The sequence below is a fragment of the Triticum urartu genome, chromosome 6A (assembly GCF_056163025.1).
Source record: "Triticum urartu cultivar PI428250 chromosome 6A, HENAU_Tu73, whole genome shotgun sequence".
Classification (NCBI taxonomy): Eukaryota; Viridiplantae; Streptophyta; class Magnoliopsida; order Poales; family Poaceae; genus Triticum; species Triticum urartu.
The window spans coordinates 284,039,117-284,055,606 of NC_141878.1; the positions used below are offsets into that span (position 1 = coordinate 284,039,117).

The window sequence follows — 16,490 nt, forward strand, 5'->3', positions numbered from 1 at the left end:
CAAATCACGGTGCTTACTATCATAGTAGCTCTTCTGGCGGGATTGGGCTGCTTTGAGGTTATCACGAATGACTTTGCACATTTCTTCTGCTTCTGTGATTAAGTCATTACCCAAAAGCTGACGTTCACCGGTTTCAGACCAGTTGAGAGGGGTACGGCACTTCCTGCCATACAGAATTTCAAATGGGGCCTTGCCCGAACTTGCTTGAAAACTATTGTTGTAGGAGAATTCAGCATAAGGAAGACAATCCTCCCACTTCATGCCGAAGGAGATCACACAAGCCCTGAGCATATCTTCAAGAATCTGATTGACACGCTCGACTTGACCGCTAGTTTGAGGATGGAAAGCTGTGCTGAAGCGGATGTTGGTGCCCATGGACTTCTGAAAAGAATCCCAAAACTTGGAGGTAAAGATGCTGCCACGGTCTGAAGAGATCACTTGTGAAATACCATGCAGAGAGACAATCCGAGAGGTATAGAGTTCCGCCAATTGAGCTGCGGTGATTGACTCTTTGATAGGCAGAAAGTGAGCCACTTTAGTGAGTTTGTCGATGACAACGAATATAGCATCATTGCCACGCTTGGACTTTGGAAACCAGTCACGAAGTCCATTTCAATGTGGTCAAACTTCCATTCTGGAATGGCAAGAGGTTGGAAGAGACCAGCTGGCCTTTGGTGTTCTGCCTTCACTCTTCTGCAGACATCACACTCATTCACGAACTGAGCAATCTCGCGCTTCATTCGAGTCCACCAATAAGCCTGCTTGAGGTCCTAATACAACTTCGTGCTCCCAGGGTGGATGGAGAGGAGTGAATTGTGAGCCTCGTTCATGATCACTTTACGGAGGTCACCTTTGGGCACAACAATACGATCCTCGAAGAAGAGAGTATCCTTGTCATCAAGGCGGTAGCACTTGTACTTGGATTGACTCTTGGCAATCCCAATCTTCACCTTTTTCACCATAGCATCAAGAAGCTGGGCTTGGCGAATCTGGTCTTCCAAGGTAGGAGAGACTTGAAGGTTGGCGAGGAAACCTTGAGGAACAACTTGCAGATTAAGTTTGCGGAAAGCTTCACAAAGCTCGGGTTGATAAGGCTTGAGAATCAGACTGTTGCACTAAGCCTTCCTGCTCAATGCGTCAGCAATCACATTGGCCTTGCCTGGAGTATACTCGATACTCGGATTATACTCTTGAATCATTTCGACCCATCGAGTTTGCCTGAGGTTGAGATTAGGCTGAGTGAAGATGTACTTGAGACTCTTGTGATCAGTGAAAATGTCCACTTTTCTTCCCAATAAGAGATGTCTCCAAGTCAAAAGAGCATGCACAACTGCCGCCAACTCGAGATCATGAGTGGGGTAGTTCTTCTCGTTGGGCTTCAACTAGCGAGAGGTATAAGCAACAACTTTCTTCTCTTGCATCAACACTGCGCCAAGACCTTGGAGAGAGGCATCACAAAAGACCTCGTACGGCTTGGATTCATCAGGCGGAGTGAGAACTGGAGCAGTGATCAATTTCTCTTTCAAAGTGTTGAAAGCAATGTCACACTCCGGAGACCAAACGTACTTGACGTGCTTCTGGAGAAGATTTGAGAGAGGCTTCGCGATCTTAGAAAAGTTTTCAACGAATCTTCGGCAGTAGCTTGCGAGACCGAGGAAGCTGCAGAGTTGCTTCACATTCTGTGGAGGTTCCCAATTCACAATTGCAGACACCTTCTCAGGATTCACGGCAATGCCCTTGGCAGAGATGATATGTCCAAGATAAAGAACCTCATCGAGCCAAAATTCGCACTTGGAGAACTTGGCGTAGAACTGGTGTTCCCTCAGCTTATCGAGTACCAAACGCAAGTGCTTGGCATGATCTTCCTTGTTCTTCGAGAAAACCAGAATGTCATCAAGATAGAACAAAACGAAGTCATTGGTGTAGGCGTTGAAGATGAAGTTCATCATGCGAGAGAAAGTCGGAGGAGCGTTGACGAGGCCAAAAGACATGACAGTGTATTCATATGACCCATAGCTTGTCCTGAAAGCCGTCTTGGGAATATCTTGCTCACGGATTCGAATCTGATGATAACCCATACGGAGATCAAGCTTGGAGAATACTTGGGCACCTTTGAGTTGTTCGAACAGCTCATTGATGTTGGGAAGTGGGTATTTGTTCTTGATGGTCTTCTTGTTCAATGGACGGTAATCAACACAAAGTCGGTTCGTTCCATTCTTCTTCTTCACAAAAAGAACACCACAACCCCGCGAAGAAGAACTAGGCCAGATGAGACCCATTCTCTCTTGAATATCGAGTTGCTTCTTCAGCTCCTTCAACTCTTCAGGTCCGAGCTTGTAAGGACGCTTGCACACTGGTTCCATGCCAGGCTCAAGATCGATGACGAATTCAACTGGCCGGTGCGGAGGCATTCTTGGAAGCTCTTCTGGAAAGACGTCTTGATATTCGCAAACGACTGGAATTTGCGAGATAGCATCCAGTTCACCCTTCTCATTGAGAGAAAACAGACGGATGGTATCATCACGAGCGGCAAAGACAATTACATCCTCAGACGAATGAGTCAATTGAATCTGCCTGGCTGCACAATCAAGATGCGCCTTGTGCTTAGAAAGCCAATCCATTCCGAGAATAAGATCAATATTCAAGTCCCCAAGAACTGTAGGAGAAGATAGAAATTTGTAGTCTCCCAAAGTGATAGTAACATCCGGAGCAATGGAGTTAGCATGCATGCGCCTACCGGGAGAGACAACTGCTAATGGACTAGGCAAAATTTGCAAAGCCAAACCATGCTTAGATGAAAACGGTCTCGAGATGAAACAATGCGATGCACCCGTGTCAAAAAGAACTTTAGCTGGAATATCATTAACAGGAAGGTTACCCATGATGACATCTGACGAATCCTCTGCCTGAGCTGCATTCATCAGGTTGACCTTGGCATGCTTGGGATTATGCTTGACCACAGTTGTACTTGCCAATCTCACAGGAGGAGGAGGAGGAAGACGCCTCTGGTTGAAACACTTGTTGGCATAGTGACCCTTCTGTTGGCACTTGTTACACGTGACCTCTGAAAGCGGACGGTGATACGGAGCACTCGATCTTGGAGCTTGAGACGAAGTCTTGTTCTGGAAGCCAGGGTTGGGTGGGTGGGAAGATCCACTGCCACCTTTGCTCTTCTGCTGATACGGCTGACGAAACGGAGGAGGAGGAAGCCAATACTTCTGCTGCTTGGCCACTTGAGTAGAGGAAGAAGGAGTAGCATCTCTGACTCGCTTCTTGGAAGCATCACACCTCAGTTGAGCGGCCTCTTGCTTCAGTGCCATGTTGTAGAACTCATCGTACCTCAAGGGCTCAAAGAGAACAAGAGCTAGCTGGATTTCTTCTCTGAGACCACCCCTGAACTGGTATATCATGCTCTCCTCATCAGGGACGTCCTGCTTGGCAAAGCGGGCGAGCTTCTGAAACAACTTATTGTAGTCATAGACAGACAAAGAGCCTTGCTTCAGGTTGCGGAATTCCTCACGCTTGCTTTCAACCACGCTCTGAGGAATATGATGAGCTTTGAAATGTTGACGGAATTCATCCCAGGTAATAGCACGACCACCTCTGGAGTCTTTGTACTGCTGGAACCATTCTTCAGCTTGATCTTTGAGTTGGAAGGAAGCAAACTTGACGAAGTCCTCAGGCCTGACGTTACTGCACTCGAAATGCTTGCACAGATCCACGAGCCAATCGTCAGCATCAGTTGCCTCAACACAATTGCTGAAAGTTTTCGGCCCGTTAGCAAGGAACTGGTTGAGTGTAGCAAAGTGATTCTGATTGTTGCCTTGGTTGCCTTGATTGCGCTCTTGAAGAATTTGCATGATCAACTGTGTGTTTGCATTGGTTGCGGCCATCACAGCTTGCCATGCCTCCGGAGGAGGTGGAGGTGGTGGAGGATCTTGATTCTGATTCTGATTGGTGCTCTTAGCGGGAGCCATCCTGAAGAGGTTGACCACCGTTAGCACATTGACAGATAAATGAAACTGAATCCAATGGAATGAAAATTGCAACATAAAATCTTCACATTCGAACAAAATGAACGAATGCATTCCTCTTGAAATGGTCACATATCCATAAATTGAGAAGCCACTTAGAATTTAGGTAGAGAAATAAATCAACAAGGTACGGATCAAGAACGAATACTCGGTAAGAAATCCCAATCTCAAACCAAATATCCGTGGAAGAAGAACTAGAGCTACAATAATTCCCACCTATGAAACTCCCGAACCTTTCCGGTTATGCAATCAGGTGTTGGGGATACAGGGGAAGCATAATATCTCACCCAAATCTAGCAAATCCTACATCCAGCTGTATCCATCCTTCAACACATAACCGAGAAAAACTTCGGAAACCATCTACCTCAACCTTCGAAAAGCATCCATTATACAAGTTATGGCGATACTCCCGAACTCCCACCCCAGTACTGGGTGGCGTCGAGGTTATCTCACCAACGAACTGCATAAAAGAGATTTTCGATGTCGGCGTACTAAACTCAGGTATTCCAGAACTGCAACGATAAAATTATGACGACAACACCTCAGTGCTCAACTCCCCGGGACACTTCCACAAAACCCCTAACAGGAGGCACCAAGACAATGTTCTCGTCATAAAACCATCGGAACGATTCCAAGATACCCGCGTGATCCTAAAATTTTTTTTAGTGAAATTTGAGAAGAGAAGAGTCAAAACTCTACGTCAAGATGCCTTACCAGAGCGATGAGGAGACTGGGAAGCAAAAGAATTCCTAAACTCTCCAATATATAATTCCTAAATGACTCAAAACATTTTTCTAGACACAACTCGGCTGCTAAAAACGATCAATCAGTGGGGGCTCCTAAGGTCGGGGAAGGCTCTGATTACCAACTTGTAACGCCCTCGATGCGGCTATATCTCCCACGTGTCGAGGCACGACTTAGAGGCATAACCGCATTGAAAGCAATGTCGCAAGTTAGGCAATCTTCACAACATCCCATGTAATATAGATAATAAAAGGGGAGATAACATAGTTGGCTTACAGTCGCCACGTCAATCAAGTACATAAATAACATTACATCATTTCAACACTCATGGCCCGACTACGGTGCCAAAATAAAAGATAACCCAACATGCGACACGGTCCCGATCACCCCCAACTGGGCACCTCTACTGATCATCAGGGAAAGACACGTAGTATCGTTGAGACTCCTCGTCGAACTCCCACTTGAGCTCAAGCGCGTCACCTGGAGCGGAATCATCAGGCACTGCATCTGGTTTGGAAGTAATCTGTGAGCCACAGGGACTCAGCAATCTCGCACCCTCGCGATCAAGACTATTTAAGCTTATAGGTAAGGCAAGGTAAAATATGTGGAGCTGCAGCAGGCGACTAGCATATATGGTGGCTAACCTGTTCGGAAAAGAGAGCGAGAAGAGGAGGCAAAGCGTGAACGAGTAACTAGAGGACAACCTGCGCAAGCATTACTCCAACTCCGTGTTCACTTCCCGGACTCCGCCGAGAAGAGACCATCACGGTAACTCACACTATTGATTCATTTTAATTAAGTTAAGGTTCAAGTTATCTACAACCGGACATTAACAAATTCCCATCTGCCCATAACCGCGGGCACGGCTTTCGAAAGTTCAAATCCCTGCAGGGGGGTCCCAACTTAGCCCATGACAAGCTCTCACGGTCAACGAAGGAATAGACCTCCTCCCGAGACGTTCCGATCAGACTCGGTATCCCGGGTCTTCAAGACACTTCGACAGGTTAAAACAAATCCAGCAACACCGCCCGAATGTGCCGACAAAATCCCGATAGGAGCTGCACATATCTCATTCTCAGGGCACACTCAGATTGTCTTAGGTACGGGTAGGCCAGCCCAGAGTTGCCCCTGGTGGCCACCGGCAGCTGACAGGTGGACCAACACTCAGAGGAGCACTGGCCCGGGGGGTTTAAATAAGATGACCCTCGGGCTCCGGAAACCCAAGGGAAAAAGAGGTTAGGTGGCAAATGGTAAAACCAAGGTTGGGCATTGCTGGAAAAGCTTTAATCAAGGCGAACTATCAAGGGGCTCCCATTATAACCCAACCGCGTAAGGAACACAAAATCCGGGAACATAACACCGATATGACGGAAACTAGGGCGGCAAGAGTGGAACAAAACACTAGGCGAGAGGCCAAGCCTTCCACCCTTTACCAAGTATATAGATGCATTAAGATAACATGGCAATATAATGATATCCCAACAAGGAAATAATGTTCCAACAAGGAACGGTCTCCAATCTTCACCTGCAACTAGCAACGCTATAAGAGGGGCTGAGCAAAGCGGTAACATAGCCAATCAACGGTTTGCTAGGACATGGTGGGTTAGAGGCTGAACATGGCAATTTGGGAGGCATGATAAGCAAGTGGTAGGCATCGTAGCATAGGCATAGCAAAAGAGCGAGCATCTAGCAAAGCAAAGATAGTAGTGATTTCGAGGGTATGATCATCTTGCCTGCAATGTTGTGAGAGTTGACTGGATCCTCGAAAGCAAACTCAACGGGCTCCTCGTTAGCGAACTCGTCTCCCGGCTCTACCCAAACAAGACAAACAAGCAACAAGGACACAATCAACCACGTGCAAGGCTCAAACAATATGATGCAAAGATGATATGTTATGCGGGATGCATATGCAAGATGTGATAGGGAATGCATGAACCTGGCCTCAACTTGGAATTCCAAGTGTGCCACTGGAAAGATGAGATGAAATCACTTGAAAACGATATAAAGAATGCCGGAATCGGAGTTACGGTTTGGAAATGGCAAGCAATTCAAATATGGCACCGGTCTGCGATTTACAGCAAGTAGCCATCTAAATGCAACAAGATGAACATGCTACAGCACCCAAACATGGCAACAAAATACATGGAAGGGATGCATTCAAGATGCTTAACAAAAGTCTAGCACTGAGCTACGGCCAATTCATCCATTAACAGGTTCAAACAAGCATGGCAAAAATGCATTTGACAAACAGATCTCAGACTTAGTGAAATTAACACTTGTCTGGAATTTCAGATCAGATAGCACTCTTCGGAGCATGAAAACTATATGCTACAGGACCTGAACATGGCAATTTAAAGCATGGCATGGAGCTACTCAAAGATCTTAACAAAAGTCCCTTAGTGACCTTGGGCCAAAAGGGATCAGAAAATACATTTGCAAGCATGTGAACATGGAAAAAAACATAATCAGTTCTCAGACTTAGTGAAAACTGGAACATGCTGAAACAGATATCAAGTAGGCATGTTTACGAGCTCGATGCACTCGCTACAGAGCAAGTCATGACGAGCTAAGCATACACCCATCAAGAATACACAAAATACAAGCTAGACATGGCAAGAACAAGAACATAGCATGCACGGATCAACTACAACATCATCGGCAAAATCGCTAACAAGTAGACAATCTGCCCAGATTCACGAAATAGCAAAAGTAGAGCTCGATTGACTCAAGTTAGGGTGCTCCATAATTGCAAACAAAGACATGGATGGATAGAGGACTACAATATTAACAAAACATCCTTACTGATCATCCTCAAAAGAGGCACGGATCACTAGGAAACAACATGAACATATGGCCATATGAGATAAACAACTCAAGGACTTAGTGGAAATGCCAAGTCCCTGAAATCAGCATTACCAAGTGCCTCACTTTGCAAGTTTGTGCTAGTCACCACACACATCACAAAAATACATGGGTTGCACCTCTGGAAAGATGGCAAAACCCTTAACAAAACACATGTAGAGCTCATGGGCATATCATGCACACAATAATCATGGCAAAAATGACAAATATCTAAATGGAGCAGCAGATCTGACAATATCTCAAGTAGCACTCTTCTAACAGCATTTCGGGCATCAAGATGAACTCAAATGAAAATGATGCAATGGATTGAAATGATGTACTCTCTGAGACGAACATTTTGATATGCTATATGCCCAAAACGGAGCTACGGATGCGGAGATACGACATGATGAACAAGAGCAAATAAACTAGGGTTAGGGAAAAAGTCAACCCTCGTTTTGGATCTTAGATCCAGATCCACTGTAGCAGCGGCATGAACTCCGAGGATGGCCGGACTACTCGCCGGTGTTGGAGTCGGCCGACGGAGGAGGAGGTAGGCGCGGGGGCGGGGATGGACGGAGTGGCCGCGGTGCTCGCCGACGTTGGCGCGGGGTCGGACGGCGTCGGTGGCGGCCGGCGGCTCCCGGGCGCCTCAGGCGGCCGGAGTTCGCGAAGGGCGGCGGTGGCGTGGCTCCCGGTGGCCAGAGCTGGCGAGGGAGGCGGCGGACGCTCGGGTGCGCGGGATGAGGAAGGAGTCGGGCGGCGGCGCGCCGCTCTGGGCCGCGGGGGCCCTACGCGGGCCGGGCGGGCCGAGCGCGGCTGAGGCGGCGATGTGGGCGCGGCTCGCCGCGTGGCGCGTTGCGGTTGGGGCGGCGGCGATGTCCGATGGCGGGTCGGACGTGTCCGGCGGTGGCGGTTAGAATTTTAGGGTTTTCGGGGGAGAAGAAGATCCGGATTCGGAGGGGTTCTATTTATAGGCATAGAGGGAGCTAGGAGAGTCCAAATAAGGTGCGGTTTTCGGCCATGCGATCGTGATCGAATGCTCTATATGATGGAGAAGGTTTTGGTGGGTTTTGGGCCAAATTGGAAGGGTGTTGGGCTGCAACACACACGAGGCCTTTTCGGTCCCTCGGTTAACCGTTGGAGTATCAAACGAAATCCAAATGATACGAAACTTGACAGGCGGTCTACCGGTAGTAAACCAAGGCCGCTTGGCAAGTCTCGGTCCAATCCGGAAATGTTTAATCCCCACACACGAAAGAAAGGTAGAATTGACCACCGGAGGAGAACGGAGCGCCGGAATGCAAAACGGACAACGGGGAAAATGCTCGAATGCATGAGATGAACACGTATGCCAATGCAATGCACATGATGACATGATATGAGATGCATGACAACGACAACAACACACGGAGACAAAAACCCGAACCCAAGAAAAATAAAATAACTTAAGGCCGAAAACGGCAAGAGTTGGAGTACATATTGGGTAAATCACATCCGGGGTGTTACATTATGTCATTTCGGAGGAAGATAAGCTAAGTCTAGGTCATTATGGTAAGAATTTTGGAGGAAATAAAGCTAAGTCTAGGTCTTTATGCATTTCCTAAGCAAAACACTAAAGAAAACTTACCGTCATCATGGAGGTGAAGGACCGGTCAGGGTCGGGGTTGCGCCAGTGCGACATGGAGAAGGATCGGTCGATGCTTGTTGGGAGGCATGCTGCACCAAAGATCATTTGCAATGTCTCCTTAGCATGATGGAACTGAAATGCGAATACTAGTAACTAATGACCATTCAAATGAAACTCGCCATGTCCGCTATACCAATCTGGGGCATCGACGGAGGGTCTGACCGTTTTTCTCGCACATGGACTGCACATTTTGTTTTCATGAGTCATTCATATTAGTTAGTAACGAAACGAACATTACATGCATGATTTGGCTAATATGCAGGAGAAACTTACCACGAGGAGCTCTTATAGAGCCCGGTGAGACGCGTTGTTCTAGTTCCTCACCGCCTCCAACATGCTAGCCGTCCTCTCCTCCAACTCCATCTCCCTCTGCTTAGCCTGCCTATTTGCCTCCGCCAAAAGCTATTGGGCCCTAGCCTTGATGGCGAGCTCCATTGGCTGTGGTCGAGGCCCTATCTCAGGAAGAGATCTCGTCTGGCGCTTCTTGATCTCTGAGAGAGTTCTAGGACAACGTATCAGTCCATCCCCAATGGCTACCGAGCCATGTTTCCTCCCGTCACCAGATAGCATCACGAGCTCTGGATCAAAAGCACTCTAGCTCGGGTTGAAGTCCTCCCCTTTCGTCGCCTTCCCAAAGTCTCTGTACCTCATGAGCTTGTTGTGGGAGGAGATGTTGGTGAAGCTCTCTGGATGACCAAGGTTAGACTCAGAGAATGCCTTGGCCTTCTTGAATGGGGCAGTATGGGCCATGGCATAGAGGTCGTACAACGGTGGCACGTCTTTCTTGTTGTGTTTTGCCTAAAAGAGAGGAACAACATATTAGTTAAGGGCTCAAGCTCGCATGAAGAATGAAATTGCATGAATCGTTAAGGGCTCAAACCACATACCCAGTGATCCCCGCACTCAAACAGCTTGGGCTCCCTTGATGGTGTGGCACACCTTGCATTTGGGCACGCTTATCCCTGGCCTTGTTGTGGACAGCTAGCCATTGGGGAGAGCACCACTCATCCACCAACGCCACCCAATAGTCCATCCTATCCGCACACCATCTCGGGGGCACCTAAGTTAGGCAAAGAGAAATTTCAGCACTACGCCTACGAATGAAATCAAGGAAACTAAGTACAAGGCCTTAAGAATAGGTAATTACCTTCATGTACTTCTCCTTACTCAGATACTTGGCGCGGCACTTCTTCTTGGGCCTCCTAATGTTAGTCGAGGCGTAGTAGTCTCGAACAGCCTGCACCCTAGCCTCGTGCCGTAAGTTCTAAAGTAGGCGCTTGCACTTGGCTTCAAGAACAATAGACGCGTCCGCCTCGTGTTCCTCAAGACACCTGTAGAAGGTCCGCAATCGAACAAGACAACACTAATTAGCATAATCACTAGGTAATGTTGATTTTTAATTCTGTAAAGGAGAAATTACCCAAAATTGTCGCCTCACAATGTCGGCCACCGTGTCGCACAAGACACCGTCGACCCTCTCCTCCAGCGGGGCCGGGGTAGCCACGTGCAACTCCTAGCTCAGTGCTAGCTGTGGAACCTGACCCTCACCGCGCAACGTGACCCACCCCGGGAAGTGGCGCCGGCAAAGCACACCAAGGACCTAGTTGGGCCTGCGGACACCAGGGGCGTATTTCCAACCCCTGCAGTATGACAAGGCCAACACATTAGATATTAATTTGAAGAAACATGAAGGACAAAGGTTAAAAAAGAGTAAATGCACTTACTTCTCCCCGTTAGGCTCAATCAACCACCTTTGATCACGGGTCGCCGGCACGGGTGGGAGCTTTGTACCACCACGCTGGTAGACCTTCTTGCCCCCCTCAACCAGCTCGCCCTCGCTATAGCTATCGTCAGAAAAGGTGTCCTCGCCACCATTAGCATGGCCACTAGCCTCCGGAGTCACGTGGGATGAAGACTCTGAGACCCGAGTCTCCTGGGACGAAGACTTTGGGACCCGAGTCTCGTCGAACGAAGGCTCGGCGACCCGAGGCTTGTGGACAAGAGTCCAAGATGGGTCCAAAGCAGACGGTTCCACCTAAGATGGAGCACTCCGGTGGTCCGGAGAATCAGCCGGGGGTGGCGGCGAGGAAGGCGCAATAGCCTTCCTACCTCTCCCGCCGCCACATCCACCTCTAGTAGCCCTCTTGGGCTTCCCCCAACCTCTCCTGGCCGAAAAAGAAGCATCCGCCGGTGTCATCATGCTGTCTACCAGCGCTCTCCGAAGGTGCTGGGGGTGGAATAATAGCACCCCTCCCAGCACGCATCAAGGAAGGAGGCTCGGAGCGCTCTCGACCCGCGCCCACCATCTGTCAACACGTGCAATGGCAAAGAGTAAACGAAATTAGTACAACATAAACGTAATAAAATATTTAAGTGTGTACCATCATCATGAACATAATAAAATATTTAAGTGTGTCGGGGTCGGGGTTCCATGTCGGGGTCGCGGTGTCGGGGTGTCGAGGCGGGGTCGGGGTGTCGGGGTTAGGGCGGCGACCCTCGACCCCTCGACCCCTTTTCCCCTCGACACCTCGATCCTCAACCCCTAGACCCTCAACTCCTTTTCCCCTCGATCCTCGACCCCTTTTCCCCTCAACCCCTCGACACCTTGATCCTCGACCCCTAGACCCTCGACTTCTTTTCCCCTCGATCCTCGACCCCTCGACCCCTTTTCCCCTCGACCCCTCGACACCTCGATCCTCGACCCCTAGACCCTCGACTCCTTTTCCCCTCGATCCTCGACCCCTCGACACCTCGATCCTCGACCCCTAGACCCTCGACTCCTTTTCCCCTCGATCCTCGACCCCTCGACACCTCGATCCTCGACCCCTAGACCCTCGACTCCTTTTCCCCTTGATCCTCGAGCCCTCGACCACTCGACGACCCTCTTTTCCCTCGGCAACCCTCCTTTTCTCCTTTTCCTACTTCTTTTTTTCATCTTCTACTTCTACTTATTTTTCTCCATCTCCACTTCTACTTCTTTTTCTTCTTCTTCTTCCTTCTTTTCCTTCTTCCTCTTGTCTTCTTTTTCTTCTTCATTTTCCTTATTTTCATTCTTCCTCTTGACTTCCTTTTCTTCTTCAACTAATCAACCTAAACCAACTAATTAACCTAAATCAACTATAATCTACTAACCTAAAATCTACTAACCTAAAATACTCTAAAATCTATTAACCTAAAATCAACTAAAATCTATTAACCTAAAATCACCCTACTACTATTCATGTTAACCCATCCAACCATCCATATATCCATTGCAACACATGATGCAGTACCACACCTCACCTCCACCTCCAGGACACACACAACATGACCATGACTGACTTGTCAAGAAGAAGAGAACACATTTTAGTCCCACAGGAACAACGTGCTCTCACCACCCCAGCCCTTGCTTTGGGGCTCGCTTTAGCTGTTCAAATCTACTACTAAGCTACAAGAAAAAAAGTTAAAGAGAGGAGGAGGGAATCAGAAGGGTTGGGGGTTGGGAGCAAAAGCATGGCTTGCTGCTTTGCTTGGCAGGTTGGCTGGTGTTCCTCTGCTTTCTCTTTGCCACTGCTTTAATTTTCACTTGCCTCTTTGTTGTTTTCATTGTGGAAAATTGCTTCTTGGTTTTTGGTGCCATGTTGAATGCAAACATGTTTATTTTATGTGCATAAAGTAAATTCAAATTAGCATAAATTTTGAAATTTTGGTGGAAAAAAGTGGACATGTACAATAGGCTAGGCAAAGCAAGATGGGGAACTGGCAAAAGCCTCTCTAGTGGGCTTGGGTTACTTTATTAGGTGAGAACCTACAGATTGTGTGTTGGTCCTTCTTTGCTGACCTATTATTTGTTGGTTTCCTCTCTGGCAAAACTTACTGTGTGGTTCTGAAACTGATACAGTGACAAGGGAAAAAGAAAGTGGGCATCAAAACCAAACAATGTACTAATAGTCCTTTTAGGTCTTCTTTCTTTGTGGCAAAACTTACTATGTGGTTCTTTTCTTCTTTTTCTGTTTTCTTTCTTCTTCTTCTTCTTCTTCTTCTTCTTCTTCTTTTTTCTATGTTTTCTCCTCCTAGTCCTTTTAGGTCTTCTTTCTTTCTTTTATTTTCTTGTTCTTGGGCTTATCTAACTAAGTAAAAACCTAAAAAACTAACTAAGTAATTAACCTAAAGAAATAACTAACTAACTAATTAACCTATGTACATTAGGGTAAAACAACTAACTAACTAACCTAAATCAAAAAACAACAACAAAAAAAGTCAGTAAAAAAGTAAAGAAACCTCACTAGGGGACGGAGCGACGCTGGCCGCCACGGCCGGGGGGGGGGGGGGAGCAGCGACGGGTAGCAGGGTGGCGAGGGTTCGGGGGCGCGGGGCGGTGGGGGGTCGGGGGTGGTGGTGGTCGGGGTCGGTGGGGGTCGGGGGCGGTGGTGGCAGTGGGGGTCAGCGGCGGGGCCGGTGGGCACGGGGACGGCGGGCACGGGGGTGGCGCGGGTGAGGTGAGGGAGAAAGAGAGGGGAGAGAGAAAGGGGTGGGGCGCGGGGCCGGCCGCTTTTTAGTTAGGTTTAATTTCTTTGTAAAGAGCGTAGCTAGTGGGGTGGGGCCGGGGGTAACGGCCGTTAGGCTGGCTATTCTCTTTGCCATCTGCTCGCGGACGACAAAAAAAGTGGCCGTTAGGTGGTTCTCGTTAGTGCGCCACCCTCCCTCCTTGCCGTCTGCTAGCACACGGCAAAGCTTCTATGTCATCTGCTAGTAGACGACAAAGAGCTGGCTGACGGCAAACATGGTCTTTACCGTCAGCTCTTTCTTTAAGATGATAGCAAAGACCTTCTTTGCCGTCAGCTAGCGGACGGCAATAGCTGGCTGACGGCAAAGATTCTGATTCCAGTAATGGACGACACATTGGTAGGTTTGGGTGCCACAAAAAATAAGCGAAAGGCTGCACGGCCAACAAATAGTCGTGAAAACGCACAATACGAGGAGTTGAGTAAGCAGACAAGGTTTTGCAGCATTTTTCGAGGTAAAGGATATGAGAAGATGACCTGTCCACAAAGAGGGGATTTGCCGAAGCAACCAAGAAAAGAGAATGCATGTTTACAAACGGGTACTTTTCTCTCTGTAGGTATGTTCTACAATAAGCATGTGCCATGAAGTAAGAAAATGATACATGTAGATAATGTTCTAATCGTGTCGCTACTTATGACAAGTTTTTAATGGATCTATGAAAGAGAAAACACCAGCAATCCAATCTAATCCAATCCAATCCATTAATGCCGTATTAAAATAGAGAATATAAACTTAGACGGCACGGGAGATGGAGTCTATGAGTCATGATTATTATTTACGATATTATTATTTTTCTTCTGTTGCAACGCAGGGATATTTGTGCTAGTATATAGCAAACGGGGATAATTCAGGGCGGCCAAACGGATCGTCGTGGACTCTGACTGCTTCGTTCCCTCGCGAGCGCGTCCGGCTACCCCGGTCTAGTCCCCGTCGTCGATACCCACCCCACTGGCTAAACTGCATCACCGCCTCGCCCCCTTCCTCCTCTTCGGTGACGCTTCCCCTCCCCAGACCCTCCGTCCGGGTAAGCCTTGTGCTGCTGCTGCTGCTGCTACAGTGGCGTATCCTGCTGCCCCCGTCCCCGCGTCGCTCGGATCTGTCATTTCTGCTCGCCGCTTATTTCAGATCCATTAGGTGCCTAGCGTGCTACTTTGCCGGTGCCGCGATCTCGCCGCGGAGCTGCCCGGTGCGTGTGCGTTGCTTTTTCTCTGCGCGGGCGGGTCAAGAGCGTGCTGCGAATTGTGATCTCCCGTGGTAGCACCTTGTTGTTGTGAAAGGGAGTCACTGGAGTGCCGACTTGGTTCGCCGGCATAGAGTGGTTAGGTGCAGAAATTGCTTCGTCGCTGTGGAATTGAGAGTAGTTTTTAGTTTTTTTTCTTTTTTGAAAGATCCAGCAACCGCTGCCTTTTTATTGTGATAGGTTTTTGGACAAATGGTGAATTTTATTGGCTTAAAACGAAGCATCAAGAGAATACAAACACAATGAGCATACACCCAGCCCCTGCATAACTAAGATGCACATAGCCGACACCAAGGGTATGCACACAAAAACACGACGGCAAATAATAATGTCATATAACACCAAAGCTATGAGTAGGTGAGGAAACCCGTCCCCCCCCAAGCGATCAGATCTGCGACAAAGTATAACAAGATCTGCGACAAAGTATAACAATGACCATATCTGCACCAACTATCTCATGGCATCACACAAACGAAGAGGTTCTTCAGCAGCAACACCTTCAGAAAGGGAGTGACGCTCAAGCGCCAATGTCACTGGATCCAACCACCCAAGGCTAGAATCTATATTTTCACCTTAAAGAACCAGTCCAAGCATATCCGAGCAATGCCTTCAACAAGGTAACAACGTAAAAACATCACCATTGTGAAATATAACCAACTCGGGTTAGACCTAGGCTTTCACCCTGGAGCTCCAGACCGGGTGCTCGAGTAGCACCACCTTCGATTTCACTTATGCATTGTCGCCACCACTTTTTAGCGATCCCAACAGCTACATGCGATGTGTGACCGCCGCCGTTGTGCGCCACCATCGATTTCACTTATGTGTTGTTGCCACCACTTTTTAGCGATCCCAGTAGCTACATGCGATGCGTGACCGCCGCCATTGCACAACCATCCCTCCGTGTCATGCTATCGTCCATAGTTTGCATCTCATCGCCAAAGTAAGCTACCTGATCTGGAGAGAGGAACCCTCATGAAGACGTTTTGGTGGCCACCACAATCCGCAGCGAGGTCGCCGCCGTAGACAGAACACACCACCAACTACAACCTCGCAGAAGAGAGCCCTGCCTAGGCCCGTCGACTTAGGGTCCGACATGGCCGAAACTGGAGCGCGAAAGACAGATCAACATTGCCAGCGCGTGCTCACGCGGAGCGCAACGGACACTAGATCAGGGGCGCACAACCGCCAGATCGGCGCCACGCCTCCAGATCGGAGCATTGTGTGCGCCCCAAGCATGCCCGTTGTCGGGCCTCCAAGCCGTCGTGCCACTGCCTCGCACTTGTGCCAGTGCAGGAAGCTTGCAGTCGAGGTGTCGTCACGCCGCAGCCTCACATCCAAGCCACCACTGGAAGCCCGCGGCTGCGCCGCCGCATGCCATGAAGAGGCCCATGCCCAC

At 48.6% G+C, this 16,490-nt stretch overlaps 1 protein-coding gene across 3 annotated transcripts in view; it reads left to right on the plus strand.

The window, feature by feature from the left end:
• Window positions 1-14,698: 14,698 nt before the first annotated feature.
• LOC125513468 (cyclic nucleotide-gated ion channel 1) overlaps window positions 14,699-16,490 on the plus strand; it is a 36,655-nt gene continuing 34,863 nt past the window's right edge. For 2 of the 3 annotated variants that reach the window (XM_048678590.2, XM_048678591.2), the window contains exon 1: window positions 14,700-14,878. The gene's annotated coding sequence lies outside the window, so the exon portion shown is untranslated. Of the gene's footprint in view, window positions 14,879-16,490 lie in introns of all 3 variants that reach the window. The other variant, XM_087527846.1, reaches the window with a different exon arrangement.